We start from the raw sequence: 16,074 nt of genomic DNA, 5'->3' as shown, positions 1-16,074 counted from the left end.
CTTTTCCACCACCACACTTTCGAAATAAAAATATTTGTCTGCTTATTTGGAGCAAATAATCTTTTTTCTCTGTAATATAAATTTACTGTGCTTTCTATTCACTCAAGTTCTCATTTTAATAGCTCCTCGTTTTCTTCTTAATATGATACAAATCTCAAAACTCCGGGCACAATAAAAGCGATATGAATTATAAATTAGTATCTGGACAAGAGAACCAATGAACAGCTACATAGACCTCTTGAAAAGCCATGATTTTGAGTGAAAAAGCAATGCCTCCGAAAAAAAATCTCTGCACGTCTGTATCCTTTTTTAATTCAATAATCCTGCAAATCGCTTATAATTGTAAGTTAATCTCTCTTAATGAGTACCTAATCAATGTCATTATAAACCACTGAAAAAAATGAAACTTTTATTTTTTAAAATGCAAAGTTTCATTCTCAATTCATTATTAAAACTATAAGGGAACCATATTTTACCTGTCCACTAAGGTCAAGTGACCTGTAGCCCATAATTGAACATTCTAATTATTCCTAAAGCTTGAGAAATCAGAGCTAAAAAGGTCAAAGTAAAGCAAACATTAGACAAACTAACCAGTTCCAAAAACAGTGGAAAGCCCGGTAAAAGAGCTCACAACATTTCTGGAGATCCAGTTACAACCAGCCCAAGAGTTGTGGTTTGGAGAGGTTGAAGCAGCCTTCCTGGCACCTTAACTTGCAGCGTTAGACACCTCGCTTGAGAATTACGACAAGTAAAGGGTGTTTGCACGAAACCCATTGAATGCTTAGAACCCAGAATTTTGGTAAAATGTTGTAAACATTTCGCAGATCATGGAAATCAGCTCAACATTATTGAAATCATAGTACTCGTAATGGTCTTCAAGACAACCTAATTACTGTTCGGTGAAAAACACTTTGTACATGCCTTATTGTTCACAGCAAGCATCACAGTCTCACCGGATCAAAAGATATGTAAGAGAGACCTTATTATAATTTACACACTACATCTTTCCCAGACCAATGATGACACCTTATTACTTCTGACTGAGGATACTGCAAGTCTTAAATATAGGAATCTTTTTCTGTTTGATTTCCAATCCAAACATTATGATAAAAATGTAATTGTGGCTCATTACATTGTCAACAGATCCCCATTAAACGTATTTATCCGTTTATTAGAGAAAATATTGAAACAAATACCTTGATAAATGCTGTTGACTGTATGCTTCTGTGAAAATAAATCTTCCTTATTGACTTATGTTCTTTATAGTTCTGACTCATATGTCTAAATATTGATGATATGAAAAATTGCATAAATTAAATACAATGCAAAATTTGTTCTTATTATATATTATATTTCTCCAGAAGAAAAGCTAAGAAACCAAGTATAGATATCTTGAAGATCTGAGAATTTTGAATGACAAACCATTTCTGATCAACATTCACTGAATGTCTAATGTCTTGCCACATCATCATGCTAGAATTTGTATTCCCAGCTGACAGATTAAGAAATATCTAATCAACATCAGAGCTAACCCGTTTGGAAATATTGAATCACTTACTTTGCCAAAGTTCTAAAATTAATTATCAATTCATTGTCACTCCAAAAATCTCACAGTAATTCAGTTTAGGTTTTGTAAGAAACCATCGTCAAATTCACATTTTAATTTAATCTTAGTGTCAATATTAAAAAGGAATAATAGTTCTCTCATTTCAGGTCAACACAAACACAAACTAACTAATGATTTCAAATCCAACAGTTACAGGTAATATCTGTTCCTTTCTAATTTGAATGTTCACAGAAATCATTGGATTAATATTCGGTCTTACATATTAAGTGACGTCTGATTTTTTTTGAGTTTCAATTACTTACAGTGTGGAAACAGGCTCTTCGGCCCAACAAGTCCACCCCGACCCGCCGAAGCGCAACCCACCGAGACCCATTCCCCTACATTTACCCCTGCCCCTAACACTACGGGCAATTTAGCATGGCCAATTCTCCTAATCTGCACATTTTTGGACTGTGGGAGAAAATCCACGCAGATACGGGGAGAATGTGCAAATTCCACACAGTCAGTCGCCTGAGGCGTGAATTGAAGCCGTGTCTCTGGTGCTGTGAGGCAGCAGTGCGAACCATTGTGCCACCGTGCCGCCCATTACACTCCAACAAATGCTGTTCATTTTTACACATGAGATCTCTAATCAGCTGTTGCGACAATAGAAGTGTTCGTTTGTCAGAAATAGTTATTATTTTAAAGTTACTAAGAATATTAAGCAAAGGTTCTAATTACAGATTCCTGAGAATCATAGAGGTAGTTTGTAACATAATTAGATACATGTAACCAATGCCTATCAAAAAAAACAACATAATAGAAAAGCATTTAAACTTAAATGTGCAGTTAGCTAGTTTTAGGAATTAACTTCAAGGTATGATGTTGACTGCCCATTAATTATAAAGTCCTGACAGTAAAAGTAGCTGGATAATTTCACACAATGTAATGAACATTATAACACAAGTCATATTACTAATCTGATAGCAAGTAAGTTAAAACTAACTGTCTTTTGTATTTCTTTATACATATATAATTAGGACAGTGAACAATATGAGAAGTAATTGACTTTGATAAAATAAAATATAATGAATAGCAGAATTCAAAATGTCCCAACTGATAAGGCATCCTGAGAGGCCCGAAAGATTGCAGGAATAACTTTGGAATCTGAGTTAATAAGATGTGTGGAAAGATCCCAAAGCCTGGAGATTATCGTACCTGTTAAACAACATGAGATGAAAGGAATTTGGGAATGTCCATTAGAATGTCCATCTGCGATTAAGTGTTTGAATTGGGTGAGGCGGAGAGGGCTGTAGCCACAGTGCATGTGGCCATTGTGATGCAGAAAGCCCATACAAATGCTTATTTTTATTGTATTTGTTACAGTGTGTCATGGATCTCCCTTCCGAGATTGGCCTCGGGGGACGATCCCTTCGTTAACTGATTGCTGCATGAATAAACATCTTCCACATGCCTGAGCTCAGCCTGCCTCCAGAGTCTTCATTCCCTGTCAGGTGAAAACACTTCTACAGCTATGATGACATTTCAATTCAATACATACATTTATTGTGTGTGAAATGATTACATTCAGAGTAATATAATTTTCATGATAAAATTGCTTTACATTTGCCTTTTTTTGGTGTACAAGAAAAAAAATTGACTATATCCATTTGTTCTTTAGTTCAACCCACAATAAGTTTTAAATTATTGTGAAGACTACAATCGAGGAAACGGGAACTAGTCTTCAGCTCAAATGTCACATTTTGTGACTGTTTCTTTTTTTCAAAACATGTGCCCTCCAAAATGATTTTTGTTTTCATTTCATTATAAGAAAAAAAAAAGCTTGGAAATGTTGACAATTTCCCTTTTCCTTCCATGTTAGTTGGCAATGAATAATAATCATACAATTATGAGAATTCCTTTCCGTACCAAATATCATTGACACTACAGTTTGTTCACAATAATTGTCATTTTCATGGCCTAAAACTTTTCCTCCTAATTCTGAAATAAATATTGAAACCTGTATTGTGATAACAATTACATTAACAAAATTAACCTGACTCTTCAAGAAAGCTATTGGAAGCATATAACTCTTGCGTTGCCTGCATTTTTGAACAAAATCTGTTTTTTTTTTTCAATTGTTGCTGAATGATTTTTTCACACCATCCAGCTAAGGTTTATGTTTTAATTTTCAGTTTCTTAACCTTAAAGAATATCCAATCAACATCAGAGCAAAGTGCTTTCAAAATATTAAGTCAATTTATCTGTCAGGATTATAAAGGCATTTATCAATTACAATAATTACACAGCAATTTAACTTAGACTTTGTAAAAGTGCAGTGTTTTTTTAAAATTTATTTCAGTATTTCTTATTGTCAATGCTACTATATTAATACCTATTTGTTCAGGCCAATCCAAATACAAAATGACCAATAATATCCCTTGTAAAATTATTTGTAAATATCTGATTTTTGCTCATTTGAAAGATTACAATTATCTCAGCCTTTGAAATTCAGAGAGCTCCAATTATGTTTCCCTGCAATATTATTCTTCATTTCTATATATTACTCAGTCTAATATCAAGATGAAATATCTCATTATTCTCAAATTCACGAATATGATTTTTAAAATCCCTTTGTTGCTAATATATCTTATATATAATAATTGTGCAATTCAGTAAGGGGTATAAATGTGGAATTATGCTTCCGTATAATAAATACTGCAAGGACATTGGAAATGCAATCTCTCAATCATTGTGAATATTGTATTTAGTTTAAACTTGGAAATATTTTTGAATTGATTTGATTATAATTTACTTCGATGCTGACATTTACTGTATATCAATCACAGTATCAGTAGATTATAAGGAGGTATCATTGTTCATTCCAATAATCACAGTATCTGCTATATACTTTCTTCTGGTCACTAATAGCAAGATGTATTTAATTCCACTCAATCAATATTCCTCGGAAAATATTTGAGAATGTTGCAGTCACAAAGCTGAAATATACGAAGTCATGATAGTCATTAATTTTCTCTTGTTCTGTAGATCTTAGTTTAAAAAACACATAGAATTTTATGTTCCAGTGCTATAAATATGAGAAAAGATCAATTAATTCTTCAGTAAAATAAACAAATGCCACATGATATTATTTATCATTTTTTAAATTACTGGTCAGTTTATGTATTGTGTAAGATTTGATTTTAGCTTTCCAGTCATCTATTTATATTGAATGTGACATTGAAATAGTGTAAAAATATCATGTTGTGTTCATTGAAAGTTGGATTTGCCAAATCTCACCTATCCCATTGATTGCATGATGGCTTAAGAACGTTTCACTCAACAATCATAGTAAATATAAAAAACTGTCAGATTTTAAATCAGATCATTCGCATCCAATTATCAATCTGTTCCTAATTCATGTAAATATCTCAACTTTATTTAAACCAATGTTTACGCTAAACAGTACACATAGAGCTACACAAAGACTTTCATCACCATCTGATTATTGTTCAGTAGAATAACTTGAGTAAGTACCTTATTGCTCCTGAAACTAATGACATTATTGTTCCTGAGACTAATAACAACAGTAAGCATTTGTTTACTATTCCATGCAACAAGTGCAATTGATATCTTCTATGTCAGTTCAGTAGTTAAAGATGACTTATGTTGCTTAAAACAATGCTTCTACTTTATCACGGATATTGACTGTAATACAATCATGCAAACAACAAATGTTTTGTCATTCTAAATATCTTTAAGTTTACGTATTTTACATTTGTGTGCAAGAGATATTTCAAATTACAACAATTTTTGTTGTATAATTCAGCAAACCTAAACTTTGAATTTGGGAAAGTCTCCATTTTTGCTCTCTGAATTTCAAAGGCTGAGATAGTTGTAATCTTTCAAATGAGCAAAAATCAGTTTATATAACACAGTAAATGACTGTTTTTTTTTCCAAATCACGCGCTCTACAAAATGATTATTGGTTTCAGTTAATTGTAAGCAAATAACTGCTTTGAACATGTTGATTCTTTTTGTCTTTTCTATTCCAACATTATTCATCACTGTACAATAATGACACAATTATTATAATTCCTTTATGTACCAAATGTCTGCATCATTTGTTCACTTTCAGGCTCACTTTCATTATCTATGAACTTTCTTCCAAATTTTGACACAAATGTCTGAAATCTGATTATAATATTAATTATCTAAATTAAAATAACATGTCTCTATGAGGAAACCATTTGATAGAAATTCATATTTCTTGTGTTACCTGTATTTAGTAAAGAAAGAAAAAAATGTTCTATAACCACTGAATGGCTCATTTTTTCTTCAATTCATAAAGATAGTTACTATATTGTATTCCACAATTTACCAATTTTAATAAATATTCAATCAACATCACAGCAAAGTGTTTTTGAAATATTGAATCATTTTAATTGCTCATATAACAACAATACCAAGTCATTGTCATGATAATAATTGCGAAATTATTTAAGAAAGTCTTTTGAACAAGTGAGATTCACATTTTAATTTGACCAATTGTTTCTGAGTGCCAACACTGCAATATGAAACTTTATTTTCAGGTCAAGTTTCCCACGATGGATCCAAGGACTTCCCATCCAACATTAATTATGAATGTCTGATGTTTGCTTATTTGAATGATCTCCATAATCACAGACTTTAAATTCACAGACCTGCAATTACTTTTCAGTGCAATAATTCCTGTTTGTTTGCACATATTCCTCAGTCACTTAGCAAAACGAGATTTCTCATTATTTCTAAATTCATTGATCGAATTTTATAATTCAGTTGTTGCTCATACCTAATAATCATTCAATCCAGTATTTGCTGTAAATGTGGAATTACGGCTCTTTACATAAATAACTAAATATATTGTAGTGTACAATCTCTCAATCATTGTTAATATTCATTCTTATTTTACCTGTGGAAACATAGTCAAATTCATTTAAATATATTTCACTTCGATGCGAACATTTATTGTACTTCTAATCACAATAAGATTTAAGTATTTTTCATGCAACAAAATCATGTAAAATTCCTGCGTTTTGTTAAGTCAAATGAAAAAGAATTACCATCTCTGTATTGTTTCATTAAACAATGACAATGCATTTTGAATTTTTCGAAGTTGAGCATTTTTGCAAAGAAGGGATGTTATCTTCAGCTGAATAATCGCATTGAATGACTAATTTACAGAATCTGCTGTTTATTCTCTTCGAGTTCCCAAGAATCCAAATTAACTAATTTTACTGGTTCTAAATTCCTGGAAAGTATTTGATAATGTTTGAGTCTTAAAGATGAAGAAGTCGATGTGATTGTACTGATTTCTTTTATTAGAAAGAGCTTAATTCAAACATTTCAGGCACATAAATCACTATTCTGTCGTGTTACAAAGATGAAAAGCAAGTCGATTTCTTCATCAGTGAAATAAACAAATGTCACTTCCTGTTATTCATTAGTTGGCTAATTCCCAAATTTGTAATTAAACATTGCAATTCACTTGAATATTGTTGTGTCCTTTGATCAGATTAATTTTCTTATTATTGTTCATTCGTGATTTTTTAGAGGTTTTTATTTTTTTGTTTTGCACGTCTCTTACTTATTTCACTTTTTGCATGGGGGCTGGGCATTGAGAACAGAGGATCAGTGGTTAGCACTCGTGTCTTACAGTGTTATGCACTTGGGTTTGATTCCATCCTTGGCCACATGTTTGTGTGGAGTTTGCATGTTCTGGTTTTCTCCCACAATCCAGAGATGTGCAAGTTAGGTAAATTGGCCATGCTAAGCTGCACGGTCTGTTCAGAGTTAAAAATCACACAACACCAGGTTATAGTCCATTGGTTTAATTGGAAGCACACTAGCTTTCGGAGCGACGCTCCTTCATCAGGTGATTGTGTTCATCACCTGATGAAGGAGCGTCACTCCGAAAGCTGGTCTGCTTCCAATTAAACCTGTTGGACTATAACCTGGTGTTGTGTGATTTTTAACTTTGTACACCCCAGTCCAACACCGGCATCTCCGAATTGGTCTGTTCAGGGATGTGTCGGTTAGGTGCATTAGTCAGAGGTAAATGTCCAGTAATCTGAGAGCAGAATGGTGCTGAGTGGATTATTCTTTGGAACGTCAGTGTAGACTTGTTGGGCCAAATGGCCTGTTTCCAAACAGTAGGGAGTCCATATAATTCGAATTGTGTTTCGCTAAACAAAACTGATATATTTTTTTTTAAATTGTTGCCTTTAAAACCTATCTTTAACAGTCAATTGTCAATCTTGTAAAATATCTCAATGTTATTGAAATTAATGTTCAAACAAAACACTGCACTTGAAGCCACGCAAAGATCTTCATGACCATCTAATTACTGAACAGTGGAAAAATCACAGTAAATATCTTACTGTTTCTGAGATCAATCACCACTATCACAGTAAGGATCTGGTTATCTTTCTCTCCAATAAATGCAATCGTTGTCCCTCTGGTATTTCAGTTCAGTAGTTATACACTACACTGGTTGTTCAAAGCATGGTTATTCTTTATTATGAATGGCCAAGGGTTCTAACGGCAAGAGATGTTTGATCTGATTTGTTGCATGTTCTCAAACAGGTTTCCTCTATAAATATTGCAAACAAATGTGTTAACTTGGTCTTGTTCAACTGCTGACGCTAACCTTTTCAGTTCACGTTCATTAAACATATACGGAGAAAATGAGGAAAGCTGAAGCTGAAGATCAGAGCCAAGAGTGTGGCATTGGAAAGGGGCAGGCACATCCAAAGAGCAGGAGGATCGACCTTTCAGGCATTCGTAATCAGAAAAAAAATTCCTGATGAAGGGCTTATGCCCAAAATGGTGAGTCTGCTTCTCCTCGAATTCTGCCTGACCTTCTGTGCTTTACCGGCACCACACTCTTGACATTAGAAATATTTGACTGAATGTTCAGAGACTATACTAAAAGTTGCCTCTGTCAATGTAATTTACTTTGCTTTCTGTTCACTAAAGTTTTCATGTTAATTGTTTCTCCTTTTCTTCTTAAATCTGATACAAATCTCAAAATACAGAACACATTAAAATTCACATGAATTATAAATTTGCATTCTCGACAAGAAAACCAATGGAAGGCGAGATAGAATTCTTGAACAGTCGACACATTTAAATGAAAAAACAATGCCTTCGAAAAAATGTGTGCCCGTCTGTGTCTCTCTTTCAATTCAATAATCCTGCAAATAGTTTATAATTTTTAGTTGATCTCTCTGAATGAGTTCCTAATCAAATTAAATGTAAACAGTTGAAAAATTAACAACAGATTGATAACTGGGTGTTAAAGATCGTATTTGAAGTCAACAAATGTTTGGAATTTACTCGAATTCCACCAGGAAACATTCTTGAATTATAATACAAGAAATGAGATATGTGCAAAGCTTATTTTTAAATGAACAAATTCCAATATTTTCAAAACATTTCAATCTTACGGTCAAAATGAAATGGTGAAATGAAAAATAAAAACAAGTTTCTGACAATTCATAAACTGAACAACAATTACATATTCACTTTGATCAAAGGACAGAGTAATATTTAGATGAATCACAACATTTAGTTACGAAGTAGGTAACCAGCTGACTGACAAGTAATAGGTGGTAGCATTTGTTAGTTTACTGAAGAAGATATCAACTTTATTTCAAATTTATAGCACGAGGGAATAATGTTTAATGTGTTTCAATTGTTTGGATTTGCCCCTTTGCAGCAAAAAAAGATCAATCTCATTACTTAGACATCGTAATCTTTAATTCTGCAACATTTTCAAATATTCTCCAGGAATTTATAAGCAACAGAATTAGATACGGGTATCTCCACGATCCGAAAGTAGAGCGTTATTATGAAACCTTACTGAAAAGGGGTAAATCAATGAAGCATTAAGTTATATGCGAAACACCTCCCCTTTTTCGTAAAAGTGAAAATCCCCTTCAGATTTCTTTCAGTTAGAGAAAACCGGGACAGATGTAAGTCTTTTGTAAAAGCAAAGTGGCTAAAGCGAATTTTCCAACACATATTTCTTGGTAACATGACACAAATAAGTATCAGATTTTGTGATTATTGATATAATAGATAAAAGCAGATCTAATGTTGAATTGAAAAGCAGTTCAGTCTGTGCTTAGGTACTCTCTAATCACCATTCAGATAGCTCTCGATATATTTCTGCTGCAGGTGTGATTTGAAACCTTCACAAGTTCCTTTCATAATGTTCCCAGTCAGGATGGCAGGACTGCAATATTATGTTTAAAGTGGTTACACAAATGAAAACTAATCAGCTGTTTATTGTAGTAATTCGAATGGGAATTAATTAGGTAGTTTCTGTGTGTAATGAGCTGGAAATTAAACAATATTTTACAATAACAATACAATGGTGGTCTTAAATAAACAGGAATCTCATGACAATTCTTTGAAAAACAAATTGATAAAACTGCGTGATCATTGTACATTGATTTTAAAAACGCAATTTCCCTTCCTTTCAAGAATGTACAACTTCCACAAATTCAAAATGAACAGTCATCGATAAAGGAAGGAACAAGCAGATGGTAATTCTATTTTCTGTACATAAAAGTGCAATGAATTTTAAGTAAGTTATATATATGTAAAAAGGAAACTCTTATTATGCTTTGAAATACAATAAACGATAGCATGAAGTGAAATATAATCAAATCAATTCAACTGTGTTTTCTCAGTTAAAATACCGTTCAATATTCAAAGTAATTGAGTGATTGTTCACTGCAATATCTTTACTTTAATGCAGTGCTGAGAAATATTCCATATTTATACCCCCTATAGTGAAGCAAGCTTGTGCCCGGAGTCAGAGGAGGTAAGGGAAGTCCTTAATGAGTACTTTGCTTCAGTATTCACGAGAGAATGGGACTTTGTTCCTTGTGAGGACAGCGTGAAAAAGGCTGATATGGTCGAACAGGTTGATGGTAAGGCGAAGACTGTGCTGAAAATATTGAAAGATCACGGGGATAGGTCAGTCCCCTGGGCCAGAAAGGATATAACTTAGGTTGTTATGGGAAGGGAAGCAAGGGATTACTGTGTTTTGGCGATGGTCTTTGCATCCTCACTGTCCACTGAAGTCATACCAGATGATTGGAGGGTGGCAAGCATTATTCCCTCATTCAAGAAAGCCAATTGAGATAATCCTGGGAATCATCGATGAGTCAGTCTTCCATCAGTTGTGGGCAAGTTAATGGAGAGGATTCTGAAAGACAGAATTTATGATTATTTGGAAAAGCATTGATTGATCAGAGATGTTCAGCATGGCTTTTTGAGCGGCAGGTTATGCCTCATAAACCTTACTGCATTATTTGAGCATGTGACAAAACACATTGGTGAGGACAGAACAGTGGATGTGGTGTATATGGATTTTAGCAATGTGTTTGATTAGGAACCCATGACAGGCTCATTTAGAAAGTAATGAGGCATGGGATAAAGGGAAACCTGCATGGTTAGAGAATAAATTTCAGCTTGGAGCACTTTGACCAGTAGCATTCTGAAGGGATTAGTTCTGGGATCTCTGCTCTTTGTGATTTTTATAAATGACTTGGATGAGGAAGTGGAAGGGTGGGTTAGGAGGTTTGCGAATGACACGAGGGTTGGTGGAGTTGTCGACAATGTGGAGGGGCTTTGTAGGTTGCTAGAAGACATTGGCAGAGCTGGGCTGAGAAGTGGCAGATGGAGTACAACCTGGGAAAGAGTGAAGTTATTCATTTTGGAATTTCAAATTTGAATGCATATTTCTGGATTAAATGCAGGATTCGTGACAATGTGGAGGAACAGAGGGATCGTGGGGTTCACGTCCTTACATCCCTCATCTGAAATCCAAGGTGATAGGTTTATTGAGACGGTGGATGGCTTTCATTCGCAGGGAAATTGAGTTTAAGAGCTACGAGTTTGTGCTGCAGCTGCATGGATCCCTGATGAGACTACACTTGGAATATTGTGTTCGGTTCTGGTCACCTCATTATACATAGGATGCAGAAGCTTTAGAGAAGGTGCAGATGAGATTTACCAAGATGCTGCTTGGACTGGAAGGCATGTCTTATGAAAAATTGGTTGAGGGAGCTGGGGTTTTGGACATTGCAGTGAAAGAGGGTGAGAGTTTACTTGATCGATTTTTATAAGATGATGAGAGGCATAGATAGAGTGGATAATGAAAGAGTTTTCCCCACAAAGTGGCATAATGTTAAGGTGAATGGGGGAATTTGTGGGGAGATGTTAGAGATAGTTTCTTTATAGATAGTGGTGGGTGCGTGGAATGCACTGCCAGTGGTGGTAGTAGATTCAGATCTATCAGCGACTCTTGGATAGGCACATGGATGATAGCAAATGAAGGGCATGTTGGTTAGTTTGATCTTCGAGTAGGATAAAAGGTCGGAACAACATCGTGGCCAAAGGGCCTGTACTGTGCTGTACTGTTCTATTTTCTATGGAATGAAATGAATAATTATTATATATTAGCAACATATAGATTTTCAAAATTCTATTAGTATACTTAAGAATAATGATAAATTTCATCTTGCTATTTGACTGCTATCTACAAAAATGAACAGGAATTGTTGAAGGGAGAAGTAATTAGATTTTTTGTAAATTTATAAGGCTGGGATTACACAGATCATTCAAATGAGCAAAACTCACATTTTTAACAGTGCGTGTTGCATCAGAAATAATTGAATCTTTTGTAGGTGTGTTGATTGGAAATAAAATGGATTTTTATATTACTGTATAGGTACTAGGGAAGATTGGATTAAATTCAAATATAAACTTCACTGTAGTTGTTAGCAAGACTAAACTAAAGCATACAATAATTATTGTCATGCAAATGCCTTAATAATTACTGTTAGAATCCTGAAAAAGCATATATTGTATCATTTTTCAAACAGTCAATAAATTAAATTGTGAACCTCAGTATTCTTGTTACCCAGACCAATTATTAGGCAATTATTGTAATGGTAATGACTGGATAACCAGTGCTAAAATCTAAACAGATAAATTGGTTCAATACTTTGTCAGCATGTTGCTCTGAAATTTATTGGATATTTATCAAGATTGGTAAACTGAGGGATAAAATACAATAGCTCGCTTGATAGAATTGAAGGAAAAAAATGAGACAGTAGTGTATATGGATTTTAGCAAGGTGTTTGATTAGGTACCCCATGATAGGCTCATTTAGAAAGTATTGAGGCATGGGATACAGGGAAACCTGCCTGGTTAGAGAATAAATTGAATGGCCCATAGAATACAGGATGAGATTACATGGATAGTTTTCAGCTTGGAGCACTTTGACCAGTAGTATTCTGAAGGGATTAGCTCTTGGACCTCTGCTCTTTGTGAATTTTTATAAATGAATTGGATGAGGAAGTGGAAGGGTGGGTTAGGAAGTTTGCCAATGACACGAGGGTTGGTGGAGTTGTCGATAGTGTGGAGGGCTTTTGTAGGTTAGAACATAGAACATAGAACATAGAAGAATACAGCGCAGTACAGGCCCTTGGGCCCTCGATGTTGCGCCGATCCAAGCCCACCTAAACTACACTAACCCACTATCCTCCATATACCTATCCAATGCCCTCTTAAATGCCCATAAAGAGGGAGAGTCCACCACTGTTACTGGCAGGGCATTCCATGAACTAACGACTCGCTGAGTGAAGAACCTACCCCTAACATCAGTCCTATATCTACCCCCCCAAAAGAGAAACACTGAGTGTTTATACAAGCATTCTTATTAGTGAAGTGAAAAAGCTCGTGTTAACAACTGCCAAGCAGAGCTAACGCACATTTACCAAGGATATTTTCTGAGGAGATGCCTTCAACTCTGTGTAACAGAGTTTCTGTATAGTGTTTTTACAATTCCTTGAACGGTATTTGTTAGGGTAACCAGCACATGACCATGTTGAACTTTCCAATTTCTTTTTCAGGTGGCCAGTTGTTGCAATGAAAGAAATGCAATGCATTCCCAGTTAACATTTAAAAGGTATTTATATTAAAGCTTAACTACATTTCTCCATCAGAACAAAGTAACACAAAAGTAGATATTGCTGTAACACATACCACAGGTACATTACTATTTGTTATCAAACACCTCAAATGAAAACACAAATTAAAAGGGGAAAATCATGTAAAGATCTACAAACAGAAATCTTAGTATTTGATTTTATTTTATACTTATAAAAGTATCTTTCTTTAAGATACAAGTTTTTGTGCTGGGATCCTAAGTCATGAGCTGTTTTCTTTTTAAAAAAATGTTCCAATTGCACATATTCTTTGTACTGTGATGCCCAATTAAAACCATCTGCTGACATATTACTGACCAAAATGTGCCTTGAAGGCACCAACGCATTTAATTAATCCTCCGTTAAGACCATCATGGTACATTTCTGTCATAAACAAGTAAAATTTGTTCTCATTAGCATAAAATACAATATTGCACAAGATGATGCATCTTTTTATAAGCAACCAATGTCCCAAGGGTTTTCAACTCCACTGACTGAACTACCAAGCAAAAGGAAAAAAAAACAAACTCTCCCATTCTAAATAAATTAGAAAGTGTGCATTTCAAGTTTTAAGAAAGGAGATACTGTATATAATACTGTCAACATCTTATCTCCTGTCTGTTTCACACGCTCTTTCCCATACTAGCATGTGGCAACAACAATTATAATGAAAAGGTTTGGCAAAGGTTAAGGCAGACAAAAGAACAGGTAAAATGACCACCCACCCCCAAAAAAAATCCATTATGAAATTCAGTACATCATCTCCACCATTTCAATGGCAGATGCCTATATAATTCCTCACTTTAGTCCTTTAGTTTAATCAGCAGGCCAGACTGAAAGCTGCATTCAAGTCTGAATGATTGGAGCCCACCTGGTCTTTGATATGAACCAGAAAGCCTCATGTGTTCACAGTGATGGTCACACGGTGGTGGAGAAAGATTCTACCTGTTTTGGACTCACTGTGCAGACATTTTGGTTACTAATCTGGTTATAGAGACCAGAGCCTATAGTTCCATCCTCGTTATCACTGTCAGTACTGTCCTCACTGTCCTTATCATTAGTTTCCGTTTGTGCATTTCTACTGAGGTGGCGAAAATGGTGAGGAACCCCCCGGAGATCACGAACCCTCATGGAATCGGTAATTAGATCTTCATCAGAGGAGCAATTAGGTTGCTCGAGGACATTGGCAGAGCTGAACTGAGAAGTGACAGATGGAGTTCAACCTGGGAAAGTATGAAGTTATTCATTTTGGAAGTTCAAATTTGAATGCATATTTTCGGATTAAATGCAGGATTCGTGACAATGTAGATGAACAGAGAGATCGTGGGGTGCACGTCCATATATCCCTCATTGCTGACATCTAAGGTGATAGATTTATTGAGACAGTGTACGGTGTGTTGGCTTTCATTCGCAGGGAAATTGAGTTTAAGGGCTACGAGATTGTGCTGCAGCTGTATGGATCCCTGGTGAGACTACACTTGGAATATTGTGTTCGGTTCTGGTCACCTCATTATACATAGGATGCAGAAGCTTTCGAGAAGGTGCAGATGAGATTTACCAAGATGTTGCCTGGACTGGAAGGCATGTCTTATGAAAAAATGGTTGAGGGAGCTGGGGCTTTGGTCATTGCAGTGAAAGAGAGTGAGAGTTTACTTGATAGATTTTTATAGGATGATTAGAGGCATAGATAGTTTGGATAATGGAAGAGTTTTCCCCACAAAGTGGCATAATTTTGAGGTGAATGGGGGAAGTTGTGTGGAGATGTTAGAGATAGTTTCTTTATAGATAGTGGGTGCGTGGAATGCACTGCCAGTGGTGGTAGTAGATTCAGATCTATCAGCGACTCTAAGCGACTCTTGGATAGGCACATGGATGATAGCAAATGAAGGGCATGTTGGTTAGTTTGATCTTAGAGTAGGATAAAAGGTCGGAACAACATCGTGGCCAAAGGGCCTCTACTGTGCTGTACTGTTCTATATTCAATGGAATGAAATGAATAATTATTATATATTAGCAACATATAGATTTTCAAAATTCTATTAGTATACTTAAGAATAATGATAAATTTCATCTTGCTATTTGACTGCTATCTACAAAAATGAACAGGAATTGTTGAAGGGAGAAGTAATTTAGTTTTTCTAAATTTATAATTCTGGGATTACACAGATCATTCAAATGAGCAAAACTCACATTTTTAACAGTGCGCGTTGCATCAGAAATAATTGATTCTTTTGTAAATGTGTTGATTGGAAATAAAATGGATTTTTATATTACTGTATAGGTACAAGGGAAGATTGGATTAAATTCAAATATAAACTTCACTGTAGTTGTTAGCAAGACTAAACGAAAGCATACTATAATTATTGTCATGCAAATGCCTGAATAATTACTATTAGAATCCTGAAAAAGGATATATTGTACCATTTTTCAAACAGTCAATAAATTAAATTGTGAACCTCAGAATTCTTGTTACCCAGACCA

This window comes from Chiloscyllium plagiosum, unplaced genomic scaffold, assembly GCF_037043375.1.
Source record: "Chiloscyllium plagiosum isolate Xiang-an unplaced genomic scaffold, Cpla_swu_hap1 HiC_scaffold_45, whole genome shotgun sequence".
NCBI classification, from domain to species: Eukaryota; Metazoa; Chordata; class Chondrichthyes; order Orectolobiformes; family Hemiscylliidae; genus Chiloscyllium; species Chiloscyllium plagiosum.
Note: the sequence above shows the minus strand (reverse complement) of the source record.